This window comes from Suncus etruscus, chromosome 3, assembly GCF_024139225.1.
Source record: "Suncus etruscus isolate mSunEtr1 chromosome 3, mSunEtr1.pri.cur, whole genome shotgun sequence".
NCBI lineage: Eukaryota > Metazoa > Chordata > Mammalia > Eulipotyphla > Soricidae > Suncus > Suncus etruscus.
This window is the reverse complement of record NC_064850.1, coordinates 34,115,262-34,137,852: the sequence shown is the minus strand read 5'-3', so window position 1 is coordinate 34,137,852 and position 22,591 is coordinate 34,115,262. Positions and strand designations below refer to the sequence as shown.

The window sequence follows — 22,591 nt, the reverse complement described above, 5'->3', positions numbered from 1 at the left end:
CACAGATTCTTGGCAGTCACTTATCCCTGGAAGCTATTATGCTTTTTTTAACCTACAGAGTTCCCTTTCTTTCTTGTGACAATGTTTTCAATCTGAGTTTAGCAGATAATAGAATCCTATTTAGAATCTTAAACCAAAGAGGTTTTAATTGAATGATTTTGTTTTGTTTTGATTTGATTTGGCTTTGATTTGTCACCAGCAATAAGATTAGACCTACATAGGTAAAGACTTAGGACTAGGGACACATACATGATCCTATTATTACAAATATTTAGCCTGTCCTCATTATTACCAGATCAGAACAGCAAGATTTGTATTAGTTGAAAGAACTTTTAACAAAAGCATATGCTTTTGTTAAAAAAGGTTTGTTAAAAAAGGTCCAACAACATCATTTAAGGTTCTTGGAAACTTGGGAACTGTTGGCCTTCCCAGTGCTGAAGCAATAAGGGAGTAATATTACTACCTGAGTGGAGGGACAGGAGGTGCTGTGGAGAGAGCCCACTTGGTAGGGGGAGAGTTTAGAGGGAAGCAGCCTAAGGAAGCCATAGCAGAAGGAAGCAAGAAAAAATGGCTGCATCTTCTCTTCCCTCCCTGATCATCTTTTGTAAGTGCCTTCCAGTGGTCAAGCAGTGTTGTTTAGAGGGATGTAGGGCAAAGTCCAGAATGGATTGATGGCGGGAATATGCAAATAGAGAATAAATACACCAATACTTTGGTGGTTTTGTGGAAAATATCTTAAAGGGTTTTTTAATTTAAATTTTTATTTTCAACTCCTCAATCATGGAGGAACTTAATGTAGGATTGAGTCTAAAGGCTGTTGCACTTGTAGTGCAACCAAAATTTTTAACAAACACAGTTATTTTGCTATGTTAACTTAGAAGTCAGATAGACCTTCCATAATCTTTTTCACTGACTCATTCCACCACTGGGACAGCTTGGAGAAAGAGTGCCAATGGCTGTCCAAATCCCGTATTTAAAAATTATGAATCAAGGGGCTGGAACAATAGTACAGCAGGTGGGACATTTGCCTTGCATGCATTTAATCTGCCAGGTTGGTCCTCCAAGCCTGCCAGGAGTGATCCCTGAGCACAGAGCCAGGCATAAACTCTGAGCAAACCTCACCACCACCACCACCACCAAACAAATTATGAGTTGAGGAAAACCTTATTTATATAGTTGTTTTGGTTTTGGGGCCACACCTGATGGCACTCAAGAGTTCTTAGCCCTGGCTCTGTGTAACTCAGAGATTACTTTTGGCTGTAATTACTCTGCACTCAGAAATTACTCCTAGCCTGAGGACCATATGGGATGCCAGAGATTAAACCCAGGTTGGCCCTGTGCAAGGCAAACACACACACACACACACACACACACACACACACACACACACACAGAGTCAAGGCAGCCTTTTAAATCCATTGTGTTTAGCCTTCCACCTGTGGCAGAGACAGTACAGTTAGGAGAAGGGAAAGTCTGGATTTAGAATCTGAAACTGGCTGAGGGGACCTGTGTCATTATTGCATGTGGGCATGCCAGCCTCTTATATCTAGCGTTGCTCTTCCTAGGGGTGGGAGAACCTCACACAGAAATGAGTGAACAGCTAGCCGTTATATTTGATCATCGTCCATCCCGAGTCTTCAGCACACAAAAGGAAGAGGACTGCACAGGCCTGTAGGTGGGCAACAGGCTGTGTGGTCAGAGAACAGGCCCTGAGTACCCACAATGGGGCTAAAGGTTGTTGGGGGAATAGTGTAAGCCATCAGTGGACATCCTCTTGGGCCAGATTTCTGGTTTAATGGAGTGAGAGAGCCACAGAAGAGCAGAGCCATCTGGAACACAGGCATAGGGATAAAAACCTCTCTTCTTGGTCTATGTACTGAGCATGTGATCTAACAACCTCTCAACAGGTACCCACAGTTTCCCATTCCACCTCCACCCCCGTTCTTCCATCACTCCCACCTTCAACACTCCACTTACTTCCTGCTTGCTAATTGCTGGCAACAGAAGCAGCGGGGGCAGCAAACACAGGTATATGTCTATGGGCCCTCTGTGCCACCTAGTCCTTCTACTTCCACTCAGCCATCCCTTCATGGTTCCTGCAGATGCGTGTTGAGACGTGGGCTTCTTTCCTCAGAAACCTACCCAGCTCTTCCTTAATACTCTGTAGATGGCCTAGTGTCCCATTTCTCCAGAAACTAGAAAGCACCTAAGCAACAGTGTTATTTGTCTCCTGCTCCATGGACTACTTTACTATAGCTGTGGTGGTCTGTGGGAGGAGGAGAATGGACTGATTTTGCTCAGTCACTGACCACTGTACCCCAACGTAGTTTTCTTTCCCTCTAGTCCCAGGGGTGATGGTGCAGTTCTCCCGCCCACTACAGTCTCAGGCAACGGTTTCTACCACAGCTGTGAATGGATGTCAGCCCCCTCTACCTGCTGTGGACCTGACCACACCCCTTTATGTGGTCTAGATCTCAGAATTTATTTTGTTTTGGGGCCATACCCAGCTGTGCTCAGAACATATTGTATTCAGGAATAATTTCCAACAATGCTGGTAACCAGATAGAATGTTGGAAATGGAACATGGGGCTGCATTGTCCATTACCTTACTCCTGTCCTAAAGCTGAGCCTTTAGCTGCCTTCATAGCTCTGCTCCTCATTCCCAGGTTCTTTCTGGTCCTCTGTATTCTTCTTCCTCCTGGCCCAGTGATTTGCTAAATCGTCAAGATCAGCTCTAGCCAAGACCTTGCTGTTACAAGGTGCAGAGGGCAAATTGATTTTTCTGTTTGGTATCACACTAGTGAGATCACCTTCCAAACGTACCCTTCACCTGTGTGCTCTGTCCAAACAACTCTCTCTGCCTCCCCCCTGTGATCATTTTACTCCTTAAATTTTTTGCCCCTGCCAAGACCTTCCTCATTTCTTCTTTGTAGTACCTGGCCTCTCAAAAGGGGACAAATTAAGCTCAAATCTCATAAGACACATCAAACCACTGGCTTCCAATTCAAGTAGCAGTGCTCAGAAGTCTTTAAAAGTTTATCCCAGGAGGAATAAACTTTTTTGGGGGATAAGAGGAACACATTTACAATTAGAAATGATGTATTGCTTATAGCAGTCAGAGTCCACTGAGGGGGGAAAAACCATAATAGCTTATTTCAGAACTAATATGGCTATACATTGGCGACAGAAATGATGTAGCTATCTTACTAGAAATACAACAAAGATATTACTTAGCAGCTGTCTCCCCACACTGTCATTTTGTTTTACTCTGTGGTACTTGGCAGAGAATCTAGAAAAGGGAAAAAAATAATTAAGCCCTACTGTGTTCTCCTGGATGAAATGATTTCTGCTGTTCCAAGAAATAAACGTTACAAGGCAGTGTATGTCCCATGGTGATCGGAAATACAACCTTTTTCAGAGGTTTCCTTCGGTCAAGATAGGGCCTTTGCTTTCCGCTTCTTGCCAAGGTTTTCTTCACCCTGTGTTCCTAACACACACTTGAAGGCCAGGCACCCTCCGAGGGGTCACCATTAGATCTTGCAGCCTGCTTTGAAGCAAAGAATTCCACAGAGAACTGCTTAGGATTTCCTTTTCATTGAGATAAAGAGATGCCACATGTAGCACATTCATTTGCTCATTCATTCATCATTCATCCAACAAGTAATTATGTTAATGGCCACTTACCGTTCATTGTTTTAGACTGGATATTATTTCACATGTGGAAAAATGCCAGACAAGAGAGAGGCTGACTTTCTGAGTGACATCCCCCCGCCCTCGGTTCTCTCTCTGCCATCACACCCACTCGGTCAGCTGGACCACCTGTTCATGTTCTCTTGGGTCTGGAAGCTATCCTTGCCAAATTAGCATTACAGAGATCTGGATCATGTTATCTGTAAGAGCTACTCTGCCACAATGGAGGGAGCCCCATTACCTATGCAGAAGAATGAGCTGTCACAATAAAGTCTAACTTCTATTGTCTGTTGGCTGGTGCAGTTCATGGTTTGTAGCCATAAAATGTATGAAATGACCCCACTTTGCTCTCCACTGGCATGCCAAAGAACAATGACTGGCTAGAAGATAGTGAGAAGAGACATGTACAGATTTCCTTGGGGAAAATTCAGGTCTTCTTGGTCCTTTCCTGCATGTTTGAGACCATATTGGTGTAAGAGTATGTAAGAGTATGAAAGGAAACTCAAGTGTGTGGCTGATGGATGCACACTAGTGTCATGAAAATGCATGGATCCATTCTGAAACTTCCTTTTTCATATATTGCAGGCTATGTTGGCTGTTAGCATGGTGATTAACTCCATGTAGTTGCTCTTCTGTCCATGGTTTTATAATGTCTTGTCTCTTATTTAACCCATTGCTATTAGTGACATGTAAGGTGGGTTCTCTAACTCATCTGCTGTTTTGAGGGTTCTCACTTCATTCTCTCAATGGGCCTCTGGTGGGCATCCCAGGCAGACAGAATTGCCAAACTTCCCATATTCTTGGCCAAACTTGCATTAAGTGGCCACACCATCTTGTGTGGTGCTTGCACTAATACCCCTGCCATCATGGCACATGCTTTTTACCCATCTCTCAAAAACCACATCAGTGTCTCTATACTGGACTCTCTTCAGGCTTTGCCAGCTTGACCTTCCAGCCAACACTTCCAATCAAAGGCTTTGATTGGTCAGCATTCTGTTCTCAGAATGAGGGATTCTTTGCCAATACACCTAGGTCAGGCCCCTCTATGTTCCCAACCTTCCAGGATCTCTCATCTTACTTATAATGGCCCAAGTTCTTACAGTGGCCAGTAGGCTCAGGTAATCTGTGTGTACACACATGCATGCACACACATACACATCCTTTATTTCTTTCTTGCTTCCTTACATTGCTTCAACCACACTTCCTACTTTTCCTCAAACATACTCAAGTATGCTCCTTGTACTTTACCCTTTGCCAACCATGCTCTTCCCCCAGATGGCACAGGGATTGCTTTCTAGAGCTTCCTAGTGCTTGCTCTTTCAGTCTGCCTTATCCATTGTTCCTGGTCTCAGTATCTCTGCTCCTCCTTGGAGTTTGCTTCTCTCTAGTGCATTATAAGATCAGTGTTACTTTTCATGTTATTATTTGAGTCTTTGTTCTCTGCCACATACAACTCCTGCCCCTGGAGGAGTACTTGCCATCTAGTGGGCCATTCAAGAACTACAGCTGTGTTTGCAGTAAGCATCCATCTACCCTATTGCATGCTTGGAGCAAATTGTGGCATCAGTAGCAAGAAGTTACAATTTGGGAGAAAGAGTCAAGAATACCCTTGATTTGTTTTGAAAATGTTCATCTATTATGTCTTTTTGTTTTCTTTTTGCTTTATTGGGGAGCAGGGGCCTTTGAATAGGCCTTAGGCACTCTTCAGGGCCCTGTGTGTTATTCTGGCCCATTTGGCCATCAGTTCAGCACAAGTGCCTGAGGAGGTGGTAGTGGGGATATCCTGGCTAGCTTGGCAGTTTCAGGGGCCTCCAGGACTGCACCCTGTGATGTTTGGGGGACCATATGGAATTGGGACTCAAACTTGGTCAGTTCTATGCTAGCCTTATGCCCAAATTCCTAGTGAACATGGGGTTCTTAAAAAAAAACAAACAGAAGAGGGAGGTTATATAAGTTGTTTGAAAGAACTTTGACTGATGCTATCAAGGTAAAGTGATTCGTGGTGTTCTTGATGGTAACTAGGCTAGGATTGGGTTTTAGTGTCCCGTGGACTTCAAAGTTTGATGGCAAAGTGATGCTTTGGAAGTTAGGTGCAGTTGCCTATTCTGTCTGATACTGACATTATTAGATTCCCCTCCTTATGCCCCCCAGTGCTTTGTCATGGCTTAAGACACCTCAAGCTCTGTTTTTAGGTTTTTCTCTTTCATGTTAAGTGTTTATCTGCTGTATTACTAGGCGCCAATGCATGTATTTGTATAAAATAATTTTTAAAAGAGAAAAGAAACACCATAGAGAATGTAGACTGGGTACAGCATTTTTGGAAAACAATATGGATATTTCTCAAAAGGTATAAATTGAGATTCTATATGATCAAGCATTAGTACTCCTAGGAACCCAAAAATACCATGTAGAAAAGCCCTTTGTATTCTTATGTTCATTGCAGCACTGTTTACCATAGCCAGAATCTGGAAACAACCCAAGTGCCTGAAAACAGAAGAGTGGCTAAAGAAACTTTGGTACATCTATACAATGGAATACTACACAGCTATTAGGAATAATGAAGTCATGAAATTAGCTTATACCTGTATGGATATGGAGATTATTCTGCTGAGTAAGATGAGTCAGAGGGAGAGGGATAGACTTAGAAAATCTCAGTTGTTTGTGGGATATGAGAAAAATAAAATATAGTATGGTAATAATAGCCAGAGAAAATATATATGAGGGCCAGGATGTTAGCAATGAAGTACTCACCTGGGGTTCCATCTCTAGTAGAAGTCATGGGAGTATGGAGTAGTTTACTTCATTACTTCGCAGTTGCAGTGAGTTCCATTCCTTGACTCCTCCCATGCCGTCTGTCCTCCTACATCTTGTATTTTGTTGGGGAGAGTTCTCCTAGCCAGTTCTTAGAGGTGCTGGGCACCACTCCTCATGATACTCAGTGCTCTGAGTATCTTAGTATTTTAGTGTCCAGTGATACTGCTCAGACCAGTGGTGTCAGAGGTCCCTAGTCAGAGATTCCCAACTTGGCAGTACCTGGGGGTCTATAGTCCTATACTCAGCAGTGCTCAGGGATCATAATGGGGGGGTTAAACTTGGGTTTTTTCATATGCATGGCATGTACCCCAACACTTGGGCTTTTTCCTTGATCCCTTGATCTTGCTAGTTATTGTCATGATACACCCCTATATTAGATCATTGCTGCAATGTGTTTTGTTTTGAGACAAAGTTGCCCCGGGCTTACTTATGGCTCTGCACTCAGAAAATACTCATGGTATATTTTTCAAAATAGAGGACAACTAAGGATCCCTCTCACCCTCACCCTTGCCATCTTCCTGACAGAGAAGGGCCCATTTTCTCTACTAAGCTCCAGAATAAAATCACAGTCATGGACTCTTTCCATGTAGTCTGGTCTGCACTGCTCTGGGGCCTTCTCAGATTTTCCTTTCTGCGTGAACCACAGGAGCCCAAAGCCACACCCACCCCCTCCAACAGAAATGGCCCAGCTCCACAAGTTAACCTTATCAAGCTGCCAAGCCACCCAATTTGTTTCAGATCTGTAGACCCTGGACCATGCAGCTGTGCAACAGCTCATTATTTCTTAGTAGTGTCAGCCCAGTGGTATCACAGGAAATTTGATGGGAAAGTTCCATAGAAATCTGCCAAGCTTAGTGCGCCTACACAGTAATAGAGAAGGCTCAACTGGCACCAATCACGGCTCAGGAAATTCTTAGACACAGACATTAATAGCACAATGGAGAGATACAACAATTATTTCAACTAGACCCTTGTTGATCAAAGTTTTGATATTTCTATTTGCCTGTGTATTGTAACAAACAACATGAAGTAAATTTGTACCTACGAGGAGTCAGGGTAGAGTGGTGCGTGGGAAATTGGGGCACTGGTAAAGGAAGGTCACACTAGTGGTGGGATTACTGTTTGAACATTTAATGCTTGAACAAACTATATTATGAACAACTTGGTAAATCATCGTGCTATAATAAAACATAAAATATTTTTTAAAAATTATTCCTGAAGGTTCTCTGGGAACCATAGGGATGCCAAAAATCAAATCCAAGTTGACTGCATTTGAGGCAAGTATCCAACTTGCCCACCAACTATCCCTTTGTTGTCTAGATCATTGATAATTTAAAAAATATATTTTTTTATTTAAACAACTTTATTACATACATGATTGTGTTTGGATTTCAGTCATGTAAAGAACACCATCCATCACCAGTGCAACATTCCCATCACCAATGTCCCAAATCTCCCTCCTCCCCACCCATTTATACCTCATTTTATGGTTGTTTTTTTTTTTTATCATACCCAAGAGTATTCAGAGGTTATTTCTGACTCATTATTTACGATTATCTCTGAGTAGACTCAGGGAACCATTTTGGAATGCTAGGAATCGAACCCAGGCTGATCACATGCAAGACAAGTGCCCTACTCACTGTACCTTCTGGCTAGCCTTTATACCTGTTTTAATCCACTTGGATTTATTTTTGTATTTAACATAAAATCTATCAAACTTGCCACAAGGACCCATGGTACAAAAACAGTTAAAACCTCTCTTCACTGAAGGTGTCACTCTTCGTTCGGAAGAAGTAAATTATTCATTCAGATCATCATTAAGTATTTCATTAAATTAAAGTGCCCCAAAAATCTTAGTACTGGAGTAATAAATGCTGTAATATTTATAGCTAGCTTGTCTTTGATTCATCGATCCATTGCATATGTAGCAAGTGCTTCTGTATGCAGGTCTTGCATGAAGGAATCAAAGGTGAGGATGTAGTCCTTGCTTTAGCTTATTGGTGGAACATTTGCAATAACTAAACCAAGGCTCAGCCTCGTGGGCATATGCCAGAACCATCTGTGGCAAAGTAGCTTTTTTCCCTTTGCTTAGTCTCTTCTCTTCTCACCTCTGTTTGTGGAAGGACTGGTTCTTTCCCTAAGTTCCAGACATACCTACTCTCATCCTAACTGAGTGACTCAATTTAAATGGATAACTCTTGAGTCTGAAACCTAACACATCCCAACATATTTCAGCTTGCAGCATCAACCATCCATTGCTTCAAGCTCTGAATGACTTATATGCCCTCCTTGAATTCTTCCTTTCTTCTGCTTACTCCCCACATCACTCTGGTATCTCATGCTATGCATGAGCAAATGTCAATGGTTTTTCTCTGTCCTGATTCCCTCAAAGTGTGGTCTGCAGGTCATGGTAGTAAAGGTCATGAGATGTTCATTTTTGGCCCTTGATCAGTGATGTATTAAAAATTCAGAACAAGCAGTCAAAGCTTATATAGCAATTGAAATTGTCTTGATGGCCAAATCATAGGATCAACAGTTAAGATGATGGCTTATAGGTGACACAAATTGTATAGTAACTTATCATATATACTGTTCTGTAGCTTACCAGTTGTACCCTAAAAAATGATTCAAAATATGTGAAATGTAAAACTTATTTTTATACCTTATTTTTTTAGGCTTCCATAGTTAACCTTATCTTTCTTTTCAGATCTTAGAATATTTTTGGTTAATATGTAAAATCATTTTGTTAGTTATTTTCACCCTTGATTTACTAAAGCTAAAATAAACTTTATAAAAAGTTTTTTTTTAACTTTTGGGGAAAAAAAGGAAGAGAGACTTTTCTTTCAATTTTGGTGGGTTTTTTTTGGGGTGGGTGGGTGGGTATATCTAGCTGTGCTTAGAATATATGACTGGATTTATCTCAAAAATATTTTAGTAGTGCTTGAGGTACCAGGAATCTAATCTATGTGCAAGGCAAAAGCACCTTAACCCCTGTGCTATCTCTAGAACCTGACTTCTCTTTTCTAACTATAGCAAGAGCACAAACTAAATGGCAGCCAGATGTTCATGTTTGTTTCCCACAGAACTCTCATCATTCTTGCTCTGTATTGGTTTGGGTCTACCATTGATGGTGACATATTAAAGGCCTAGAGTTAAAGACACATGTGTCATATATCTTAATAACTACATAGATATAGTTACTGAGGTAGAAGGGTTTTATAATAGAGTTAACATTTATTCTTTTGGTATAAAACTTAGCTGCACCTTCACAACCTCCAAAGTAACATCCTTCAGCCATTGTCCTTATGTTATGCCTTGTCTTCCCTTTCCTGCCCCTTCTCTGCTTGCCCTTTTCTACCCCTTTATCTTGGTGACCTCAGTCTTGTTATTAGATTCAAAAGGCAAAAATCTAAAAACAGAAATATCAGATTCAAAAGGCAAAAATCTAAAAAACAGAAATAATATTGGATTTAAAAGCAGGTCGAATGACTGGAGAGATAGTATAGGGGTTAGGGTATGTGCCTTGCATGCAACCAGCTCCAGTTTAATCTTAGCACCACATGGTCCCCTGAGCATTGGTGGGGGAAGCCCTTAGAGATGCCCTAGTACCATAGGTATGGCCTGTGTAAGCCATAACACTGCAGGATTCTCTGGTCCTCTCATTGGACTAGCAGCCCAGCTAGCCAAGAATTACCTCATTGGTCACCCAAGCATCATTTGAAAGTCTCCTTCCCACCAAAAATTATAAGCTGACTTAAGTAAATGTTCATTGATATTTCATATCTAGATTGTGGAGTTTTATAAGCTTATTCATAAATATCTTTCTGATTTTCCAAAATGTAAATCCAGGTCCACTTACAGAGACACTGGTAAATAAAGGTATTTTCTTGGAAATATTGGATGAAGTCAGCCTAAAGTTTTTTTTTTTGGGGGGGGGGGGTCACACCCGGCATCACTCAGGGGTTACTCCTGGCTCTAAGCTCAGAAATCGCTCCTGGCATGCTCGGGGGGACCATATGGGGCGCCGGGATTTGAACCGATGACCTTCTGCATGAAAGGCAAACACCTTACCCTCCATGCTATCTCTCCGGCCCCAACCTAAAGTTTTGAGGGTGACTCGGTGACTTAAATTACCTGCCTTGCTAGTGTGTGGACCTTGAGTTTGATCCTTCCTGCTACCCACACATGTTCAGCACAATCCTGGAGGGTCTTTGATATCATATCCTAGATAAAGTTTCCATCTCCAGCCCCCATCCAGGTGCGTGTAAGCACACAACTGAGGTATGCAGCCCCTGACAAACCCCACAATAAAAGCACAGCCAGAAAATGCACTACAACATTGAGCATGTGTGTGAACCGCACAGCAGCCCCCAAAATGTACTACAACTAAAGGAATGAAGCCCACTAAGTGGAAGTGTAGGGCCCCAATCAGCACTTGGCCCAAATGAGTGATCTTCATAGCCAAGTGTGTGATCCCAGAACAATTAAATAACAGCAACAAAGAAATTATAATGGGGGAAAACAAGGGGACTAGTTCCACAGACCCCAAAGCTCAGCATGTTTAGGAACTGGCTCATGACAAGGAAGACTCATCTGAGCTATGAAAACTGGCAACATATTTTTTCATTGCAGAGTGATAAGTGACCCTCACACTCCTGTTTATGTGACATGTCAACATGAAGGTAAGATGAAGGAAGGAATATTATTTTCAACTTTGTTGCTGACAAGCAACTTTGTCTAAACTGCATATGATTATGAAAGATTGCAGATGCATCTTGGAGATTTTTATGGGTTCGGTTCCAAATCACTGTAACAAAGCTAATATTGCAATAAAGCGAGTCACATGATTTTCCCTAGGATGTATGAAAGATGAGTTTATGCTATACTATAGCCTACTAACTGTGCATAAACATTTTTATCTAAGACTGAAATATCAACACCTTAACTTAAAGTTACATCAGAGGCCAAGGAGATAGTTTAGGAGGTAAGGCACTTGCCTTGATTGTGACCTTTTAGCCACAATTCTGGTTCAAGCTCCAAACACAGCAGTAAGCCCTGAGTATACTGGTTGTGGCCTAAAAACAAAAATAATAAATCAAATTTCTTTGTTACATTAAAAAAAAAAGCCATCTGGGGCCGGAGAGATAGCATGGAGGTAAGGCATTTGCCTTTCATGCAGAAGGTCTTTAGTTTGAATCCTGGCGTCTCATATGGTCCCCCATGCCTGCCAGGAGCAATTTCTGAGCATGGAGCCAGGAGTAACCCCTGAGCACTACCAGGTGTGACCCAAAAACCACACACACAAAAAAAGCCATTTGTTTCTTTAGTAAGTTGGGTTTTTTTTTGTTTTGTTTTGTTTTGTTTTGTTTTTGGGCCACACCCAGCGGTGCTCAGGGGTTACTCCTGGCTGTCTGCTCAGAAATAGCTCCTGGCAGGCATGGGGGACCATATGGGACACCGGGATTCGAACCAACCACCTTTGGTCCTGGATCGTCTGCTTGCAAGGCAAGATGGCTGTGCTATCTCTCCGGGCCCTCCTTCAATAAGTTTTAATATATTTGCTTGTACAGAAAAGTATAGGGGTTGGAGTGATAGCACAGCAGTAGAGCATTTGCCTTGCATGTGTCCAACCCAGGACAGACCTGGATTTGATTCCCAGCATCCCAAATGGTCCCCTGAGCCTGCCAGGAGTGATTTCTGACCTCAGACCCAGGAGTAAGCCCTGAGTGTGGCTGAGTGTGCCCCCCCCCAAACAAAAACAAGAACAAAAGTACCAATATTGGATTAAAAGATGGATCAAAGCAACAACAATGACCTGCTTACAGGACAGGGTTCTCTGCATTGCCCTTTAATTGTGAGGTAAAACGAGAGGACGCTGTGCACCATCCTGACTGCAGTGTAGGATATGCAGATTCCAGGATCTTTAATACAGAAGCATGATACCAACAACAGAGACTGTGTGAAAATAAAAGTGTATTGGCACTATAGACAATGACCTGGATTGGAAAAACTAGTTTGCCTGGAGCCTAGAGTTGGTCTTATGCCAGGAAACTTCAGGGGTAGGGTCTCCTTGTATTTAGGCCATGCTTTTCCTTTCCATGTCCCTCATATTTTGGTGGGCCTATGCAAACAATAATTGCCACTCTAACACCGTTTTTACTGTGCTCCTTTGACTCTAATCCTTAAGAAAAACAACCCACTTAAACTTTTGAGGTTAACTTAAACTAATATGCATGTGCATGGAAATGTAAAAAAGTACTTTGCCTTCAATGTTTAAGGAGTTACATAAGTTTTATGGCTTTAGATTGCTTTGTGTGCTGCTAAGAAATATTATGTACTACAATCTGGGGACTTGAGGGACAAAGTAATTGTACATGGGTTTTGTTTTATTTTTCTTAATGTTCTTTGGCTGAAAGTTCAAAGTTAAGATATCAGCAATGAGACTACTGAGAATTCTGTTTATGGGTGATTGTCCTTCCACTGTAACTTTACCTTGTCATCTTTCTTTGAATCTTTGTTCTCATAATTAAAAATAAAAAATTAATAAAAAAATACTATCAACAACAACAACAACAAAAAAAAAGATGGATCAAAGGCAGGAGCACATTCTTTGCATTGGAAGTCCCTCATTCGATTCCATGTACTACATGGTCTCCCAAATACTGACAGGTGCTACCCCTGAGCTCCACAGTGGCAGCCAGAGCACTTCTGGGGACTATATCTCTCCACTGATCCCCACCAACAGAACAAAAAAGAAAAACACATGTCTGTGAATCCAATCCCAGTGCACTTGCTCCCTGTCTGCAGGTATGTATTGGACACATTTATATTTTGTATAAGGAGCACATTCTGGTGGTATGGAGACTTATGCCAGAATATGAATCTATGTGCATTTATTACCAGAGAAAATCCAATATTTGTTGTTGGTTCTAAACGTAGTAGACTTTGCATTGTAATGAAAAACATGAATGAAGTAAGATGGATTAAATTCTGATGGTCAAATTCATTATAATGAAAAACATGAATGAAGTAAGATGGATTAAATTCTGGATGGTCAAATTCTGGATCATCCTTATGTGTTATCATCCTTATGTGTTATATGAGGATGGTAAAAGCAGACCTGTACAGCTGTGTTCCATCAAATTACAATGACAGCAGAGTGGACAAGAAAAAGGAACATCTAATCTAGAGGACGTTTAATGTTTCTGCAGAAATCAGAAGGCAGGTTGGTCCTGGCTTGTTAGAGCCTGAAATGGACCAGCAAGACTACACATGCATCTGTATCGCTCAGCGTTTGTAATGATCTCAATGCTTCCATACCAGGAAGCAATGTGGCAGGATTTTTAATGGGTGCTAAGATCAAAGGATGAAAATGAATGTTTTAAACTTGAAGGAGCCGTTTTTTTACAGTTCATTGTGGTAGGTGCGCCATGATTCTACAAATATCAGCAACAGAGGTGATGATTTTGCAGATGTGACAGGCTATCAAAAAAGACTTTAAAGTTTGAGAAGGCATTTAAAATTTTATTTTCCATTTAAAGAAGAGCTGTGCCTAAAAAAATTCATGGTTCCAGAATCCATTTCTCTCATGGTAAGATCACTTAAATGTAACTATAACTTATAGGCTACATTGCTGAAATTGACTTCTATTGAAAGGGTTTAAAAGACTGGGAAAACATAGGAACAGTTTGCTCATTTTAGATAAGATTTAAAAGTGGATAAATGCAGCTCACTGAAATGCCTCTAACCTCACATTTTCCCTCCCATTCTGTGTTTTCTTTGCTCGTTACAATTACTTTTTACACAAACAAACAAAAAACAAAAAAATGAAGAAATAGTTTAGACATATATTATGTCCTATAAATAACATTTTTGGAAATCCCACTTAGATTAGATAAATTTTCAAATAAATAATAAGTTAACTTATCACAGTAAAAATAATGTATATTTACATACCCTGGTTCAAAGTGTTTCTGTGAACATTTATTGTAGAAACTGAGCCCCTCAAATTATACAAGTTAGAAGTGAGCTTATGAATTAGCTGCCTATAACCAATTTTCAATGAATTAAACAACATACCCAATTTTCATACTTTTTTCTTTATAATATGTCCATACTGGTAATATTTATCACAATATAATTTCCAATTCAAGCTAATAATATGAAAGTATGATTTTTATCTTATATGCTTTTTTTGCTTTGTTTTGTTTGGGGGGTCACACCCGGCAAGCACTCAGGACTCCTGGCTCTGTGCTCAGAAATCTCTCCTGGAAGCCTCATGGGACCATATTGGATGCCAGGGGATCAAACCCGGGTCCATCCCAGATTGGCAGCAGGCAAGGCAAATGCCCTACTGCTGTGCTATCACTCCAGCCCCATGTATGTTTTTTATTCTTTTAGAATCATTTGTTTTTTTATAAATCTTTATTTAAGCACCATGATTACAAGCATGTTTGTAGTTGGGTTTTAGTCATAAACAGAATACCCCCTTTCACCAGTGCAGCATTCCCACCATCAATGCCCCTTTCCTCCCTCACCCCTACCTGTGTCATTTGTTTAGAATTTTTTGTTTTTGTTTTTGTTTATCTGATTCTATGCTCATATATTCTATCTGGCAGTGCTTGGGGAACTATCTGGGATGCATTGATGAAATCTGTTTTGGCCTCATGCAAAGCAAATTTCCTACATGATTCAGCCCCATATATTTGGGCCACATGTGAGAGCAGTAGTCAGAGTCACGCTCAGTTTAGTTCTTCAGTTACTGGAGCATGTGCTGCCAGGAAGCCAACACAGGTCTCTCACATATAACACCTATGATTTAACCCCTTGAGCTTGCTTTCTGTTCTTCTAGAAATTCATGTAATTTTATTAAATTTTATAAGTGGGGCCAGAGCGATAATATAGCAAGTAGGGCAAACCTGTCAGGAGTGATTCTGAGCTCAGAGCCAGAAGTATCTATTGAGCATTGCTGGGTGTGACAAAAAAACAACAACAACAACAAACATACCATTTTGATTTCTACAAAGTGATAGGTCTATTCAGATATGCCAGATCATCTTGGTTTAACCTTGGGAGGTTATAGGAGCCCAAGAATTTATTCATTTCTTCCAGAGTCTCATTTTTGTGGCATAGAATGTGTAAAAGTGATCTCTGATTATTTTCCGTAGTATCTGTAGTAATTTCTGTAGTATCTGTAGTAATATTCCCATTTTCATTTTTAATTATGTCTATTAAATTTCTCTCTCTCCCTTTGTGAGTTTATATAATGGTTTGTAGATCTTGTTTATTTTTCTATGAATCAACTCTTGCTTTCATTGATCTTTCGGGTTGTGTTTTGTATTTCTAGCTCATTTATTTCTGTTCTAAGCTGCATTATTTCTTTCTGCCTGCTTATTTTGGTTCATTTTTTAATCTTTTTTCAATATATTAAGCTGTCCCAGTAAATTATTTATTTAGGCCCCTTTTTTCTTCCTGATGAATGCTTGCAAAGCTATAAATATTCCTCTTAGTACCACTTTTTCTGTATTCTACAAATTCTGATATTTCATGTCTTCATTCACATTTGTTTCCAAGAATCTTTTGATTTCTTCTTTGATTTTGTCTCTGATCCACTGGCTGTTCATTAGTTAGCTGCTTAAAATCCAGGTTTTAAAGTTTTTTTGTGTGTCTATTTTGATTCATTTCTATTTTCAGTGCATGATGATCTAAAACAGTAGTTTGTACAATTTTTATCATCTTGATTTTATGGAGGTATGTTTTATGGCCAGCATGTGCACTATCTTGGAGAATGACCAATGTGCATTGGAGAAGAATGTGTATCCAGTTTTCTGAATTGGGAAATCAACATCATTAAAATGGCAACACTCCCCAAAGCATTGTACAGATTTAATGCAATCCCACGGATACCCATGACATTCTTCAAAGAAGTGGCTCAAACACTCCTGAAATAGCTAAAGCACCCCTTAGGAAAAAGAAGATGGGAAGCATAACTTTCTCCAATTTTAAATTGTATTACAAAGCAATAATCATTAAAACAACCTGGTGTCGAAATAAAGACAGACCCTCAGATCAATGGATAGACTTGAGTATTCCGTGAATGACCCCCAGACATACAAAGGAACTTCAAAGGAAATAGTGATTAGAATCAAAGGCCACCCACAGAATGAGAGAAACTATTCATCCAAAACCTATTTGATAAGAGGCTAATACTTAAGATTCACAAGTTACCAATAGAAAAAATCTAATCCAATTAAGAAATGAGAAGAAGAAATACGGATGGCCAAAAGGCACATAAAAATATGCTCCACATCACTCATCATCAGGGAGATGCAAAGCAAAACAGCAATGATGTATCATCTCACACCACAGAAATTTGCACACATCACAAAGAACAAGAACAACCAGGGCTGGTGTGGATGCAGGGGAAAAGCAACTCTCATTCACTGCTGATGGGAATGCTGTCTAGTCCAGCTCTTTTGGAAAACAATAGAGATATTCCTCAAAAAGCTGGAAATTGAGCTGCTATATTATCTAGCAATACCACTCCTAGGGATATACCTTAGAAACACAAAAATGCAATACAGAAATGCCCTCTGCATCCCTATGTTCATCACAACACTATAATAGCCAGAGTTGGGAAACAACCCAGGTGCTCAACAACAGATAAGTGGCTAAAGAAACTATGGAACATATACATAATAGAATATTATGCAGCTGTTAGGAAAAATGAAGTCGTGAAATTTGCCCTTACATGGATGGACTTGGAGGCTATTACACTGAGTGAAATGAGCCAGAGGAAGAGGGATAGAATAGAGTAGTCTCACTCATCTGCAGAATATAAGATAAATAAAAGATAGGATGGCAATAATATCCAGAGACAAGAGAGATGAGTGCCCAGAGGACCAGCTCATGGCATGAAGCTTGCCACAAAGGGCTGTGAGTTCATTTAAAGCACTAACCACAATGAGAACTATTATGACAATGATAGTAAGGGAGAAAGCAGAATGCCTGTCTGAGAGACAGGGGATTAGGGAGAGAGAGAGAAATGGGTGACATTGATGGCAGGAAGGCTGTACTGATGAAAGGTGCTGTGCATTCTATGAAACCCAATTATGAATATTCTGTAACCATGTTAGTTCAATAAATTATGAAAAAATTATAATAAAAAATAATAAATTTTTGTTTTGCTTTTTTTGTGTGGTTTTTGGGTCACATCTGGCAGTTTTCAGGAGAAACTTCTGACTCCATGCTCAGAAATTGCTCCTGGCAGGCACGGGGGACCATATAGGAAGCCAGATTCGAACTGATGACCTTCTGCATGAAAGGCATACGCCTTATCTCCATACTATCTCTCCGGCCCCCCAAAATAATAAATTTTCTAAGTTTCCATTTGCAACAGGCTGGAACTTTTTTCTTTTGCTGGTCCTTTACCACAGAGAAAGTAATCAGTGTAGCATGAAATAATTAACGATGTGGCTGGATGGCGATGGATGGAGGCCTTTGTGCTTAGGCCCCAGCCACGTGGCTTCATCCCCCATCCAGCCGGCGAGTTCCAGGCCCAGGTGAAACGCGAAATCACTCACTCACAGTCAGGCTTCAGGAAGAATCATCTTTATTTAGGCCCTAGCCACCACGTGTGTGTGGCCTATCTCATAACCTTTTAAGCATTCGGCCATTCTTAGCCCTGCATCTTATAATTCAGTCATCTTTTTCCGAGAGCCCATCAGGGCCAAAAGGCAAAAGCCCTAAATCCCCTGGCTTCCGGGTTTATCTACCTATTCCAAGACCCCTCCCAGGAATGGGCCGGGTCTTGCAGGTAAGGTCACACCTAGTATCCGGTTCCCAAGACCCCTCCCAGAAATGGGTGGGTCTTAGCTATCTACACCAAATCCAGGGTCTCACACCAACAATCAGCATTACCTGTGAGACTCAGCATAAAATAAATAAGGCTTTTCCTCAAAACATCTCCCTCTGCACAGAATGGATTACAAAGTCTTTCAAACTACCAGTCATCCTCTCAGTTATTTTCTTTTTGACAAGAAAGTGACAGTTGGACCTAAAACCATTCTGGTCAGTCATTGTGAGGTTCTGATCCCTACAGAGATCTACTGGGGGAATAAAATCTGCAAATAAGGGAAGAAGAAATTGAACACAAATCCTATCCTGCTGTCTGTTATTGTAAACTGATCATCCTGAATATTGGCTTCACTGTAAATGCTTCTCTAAAAATCATTCTAAAGGCAAAACCATTATTAAGTGGCTAGGCATTTTAGAGATCAGCACTAGGCATCAGAGGCTATGTGAAAGCCTCCCATCACTTTCTGCATTTAAAATGTAGGCTCAGTGTAGACAGCAGGAGCAGGGTGGTAGCAGCAGAAAGAAGAAAACCAACTGTGTGAGTGATTTAAGCCTGCCCTCTTTCTGATGGACTTACTTTACTAACTTACCATGCTAGGTGACCTTCTTAAAGTTAACATTTGTGCTCAAAATGTGGCAGGTAGGAACGTGAGGCACCATATTTCTATCTAGGAAGCATTGATTTTCATTTACCCCTGAGCTATTTTTGCTAAGTAGTGAATACCAGTTGGTAAAGTGACATACATATACACACACATATATTTGCATTGTTAATGGTTTATTTTAAAACTGGAGAATTAATCAAGGAAAGAAACTCACTGATTATTATCTGATTATTGCTAAGAATAATTTTGTCAAATAGAGGAGTCCCAGTGTTCTACATGCTAGATTCTCTGGCCCCTATTTCAGGTTTTTGACTTCCTTCTGATACAACACACACACACATACACACACACACATACACACACACACACACACACACACACACCTGCTTGAATTTCCCTCTCCTACCCCTCCATTCAGATACACTCCCCTAGATAGATAGTTTGACTAGGATAGTCAAACAATACCCTCCCTTGTTTATCGACTCTTATTCTTTGTTGTTCAAGCTCTAAATGTTTATGGTCTTAAAATTTTTTTTTCATTGTCTGTGGCAGAAAGGTCTATGTGATGGCCTCCATGGTGGGTTGAAATATGTATTTTTGTTCTTTTTCCCTGGATTGGCCTGTGAGTTGCAGTGGTATAAGAGTTCTCTGCAGTTCAGTCTTACAGAAAAATAGAAATAATAAGGGAGTGGGTGAGCTGCCTGTGTATCTTGTTTATATCTAGTTCTTGTGTTGGGGAGGAAAGGCAAAGCGAGAGAATAAGGGGAGGGGACTGTGTGGTGTTTTTGAGGCAGAATTCCTGCTGCTTGAGGAAACCTCACTCTCTTCCTCTGGTTGGAGAAGGCCTTACTCAGAGTCTCCTGATTTAAAGAAAGATTACATCTACCTTCTCAGCAACATGTAGGTCCATGCATGATCATGTGTGACTGGGCACTGCCCAGTTGACACTTAAATGAATTATCATGGGCTAGAGAGATAGCACAGGGGTTAAGATTAAGTTCTGAGTATTGCTGGATGTGGCTCTCCCTCTAATCATATTATATAAATGCTATTTATATTTATACCCCCAAAACCTAGGCTGGTGCATAGGAATTGAGGACCTGCAAATAAGAGGCTAGAGTTTGGGGATAAGGAAGCAATAATGATGGAAGTAGAGGTTCCCATAGCATGTGACTGGATGAACTTAAATGTGAACAGTGTGGAAGTCTTCTAACAGCCTTTCTGAGGGAATTCCATGTGTCATTTGTCTTATGGCAGCATAGAGACTGAAACTCCGTGTGCAGCATCAAAATGAAGAATTGAAGCAAGAACCTGAGCAATACAGTATCCGGGGAAGGGAGCAAGCCAGTGGGTCAACTGCAGCATCCATACCCAGGAATGTTGAGATTAGAAAGATTCAATTGCAGAACATTTTCTTGGATTGCTTTTAGTTGGTTTCCTTAGTGCAGGACTTCCCATATATTTTGGAGAGAGCTTTAGACAGCTGATGATAATAATAGAATTATAAACAAATAAGCAGTATTCTTGGAAAAAAATGTACTTAGAAACTCTGCTCTTAGACTGATCATTCCTTCCTTGATTATAACAAGTGATGGGTTTTCCTGTGGCTGTTCCCCATCTCTAGCCATCTTTAATCATAGGTTTTTGTACAGCTGTAATAATGTCGCATGTTTCATTTCCTATTCTACTATGGGGGAGTATTAGTTTTATCTCCATGACCTTCATATAGATTATGTTTAATAACAGAAAAGCTTTATGGCAAATTGATGAGCCCTCATTTACAGAGCCATTTTTCTCTCGCTGTACCTTTGCATTTCCTCGAATGGGTTTTGTGATTCTAAAAGATGATGGTATCAATGATTTCTAACCTACAGCATTTTTTCAGCACTTTATTGCAATATAATTGACAATGAGATAAACTGCCCGCATTTGAAATATACAGTTTAATAATTTTTGACGCACATGCACATGAAATTTCATCACAAGTAAAGAGAACGAAGATAACCATCACTATCAAAGGCTTTGTGTAGTACTACATCAAATTTAAATGCTTTTACTTGGTGAGAAACTACCCCCATGCAGAAAAGTAACCTAGCAATTGAAAGTAGGTATTTGCGCATCATACATCTGACAATGGGTTGATGTCCTGAATCTACACACAACAACAAAAAATAACCAATTTTCTCTGTGCAAATGGGCAAAGTGCCTATATAGACACTTTTTCAAAGAAGACAAACAGGTGTTCCAAGACAACTTGAAATAATATTTAATATCACTTATTATTAAGGAAATGCAGTTCAAAATCACATAGAGATATCATCTTACACTGGTGATAATAGACTATCAAAGATACTTGTAATCAGGAAGTGTAGGAAGGGGCCAGAGCAATAGTACAGTGGGTAGAGCATTTGCCTTGCACTTGGCCAACCTGGGTTTGATCCTCAGCATCCCATTTGGTCCTCTAAACAATGACAGGAGTAAGTACTGAGTGCAGAGCCAGGAGTAACACCTGAGTACTGCTAGGTATGATACAAAAACAAAACAAAACAAAAAGAAGTGTAGCAAGAGTATAGGGGGAAATGAAGTCTGTTTCAATACTGGTCTCAAGATAATTTGGTGCCAACTCTATCATAAATGATACTGAGATTCCTTTAAAAACTAAGAAGGAATAGCTTCATATCATGGGCTGGTCTTTCTGGCCCTCATCTCTACCACAAAGGATAGTAAATGCAGTTAGAGATAACTATACTAACAACATGACAGTGAGTGAGTGAGTGAGTGAGTGAGTGAGTGAGTGAGTGAGTGAGAGAGAGAGAGAAAGAGAGAGAATACAACAACTGTCTCAAAGACAGGCAGGGGATGGGGGAGTAGGAAAATGGGGGGACACTGGTGGTGGTCAAGTTGCACTGGTGTAGGGGATGTGCATTTTATGGCTGAAATCCAACATGAACATGTTTGTGATGTGCTTAAATAAATTACTAAAAAAAAACAACTAAGAATGGATATTCCAGATAAGCCATCCCTAGGCAATTAGCCAAGGCATGCAAACACTGATTTGAAAGGCTGTTTGCACCCCTGCGTTCAGCATAGCACTATTCACAATCCCAAAGACCTGGGAATCAACCAAAATTCCCATTATTGACACATAACTGAGAAAGATATAGTAGTATGTATACTAAATGGAATACTACATTGACATCTTGGGGGGTATAAAAAAGAGGGATTTCTTCTGAGTGAAATAATGAAGTAATAGACAATTATCACATGGTTTCACTTTTATGGAATATAAATTTAAAAAAGTACTGTAACACACACAATCCCTTTCTCCCACCCCCCACCAAAACACACTCCTGAATGTGGCAAAAACTGTACTGGTTACCAGAGAGAAAGGAGGAAGTGGGTGGAGGAAAAGGGGACCTTTCACAGGATAGGAGGGCACTTAAATTTTGGTAGTAGGTGTGGTGACTTTTGTGTTCTTATAGAGATGTATAGCATAGCCCTGAAGTTCTTTAATATTGTGAACCAATTATAAACCTTTTTTTTTTTAAGAAATCAAAGTTTCTTATATCCCTTTGCCATGGTTCCACTCCTGCCTTTCCCCACCTACCTACTCTTCCTTCTCAGGC

The 22,591-nt window shown here is 40.4% G+C and overlaps 1 protein-coding gene and 1 non-coding gene across 2 annotated transcripts in view; one reads left to right on the top strand and one right to left on the bottom strand.

Annotated features, from left to right (window-relative positions):
- EFCAB11 (EF-hand calcium binding domain 11) overlaps window positions 1-22,591 on the top strand; it is a 189,901-nt gene that overhangs the window by 130,598 nt on the left and 36,712 nt on the right. The gene's annotated exons all lie outside the window — the stretch shown is intronic.
- LOC126004965 (small nucleolar RNA SNORA72) lies at window positions 188-317 on the bottom strand. Its single transcript, XR_007494165.1, has one exon. It is a non-coding gene; the product is annotated as a small nucleolar RNA SNORA72 (small nucleolar RNA).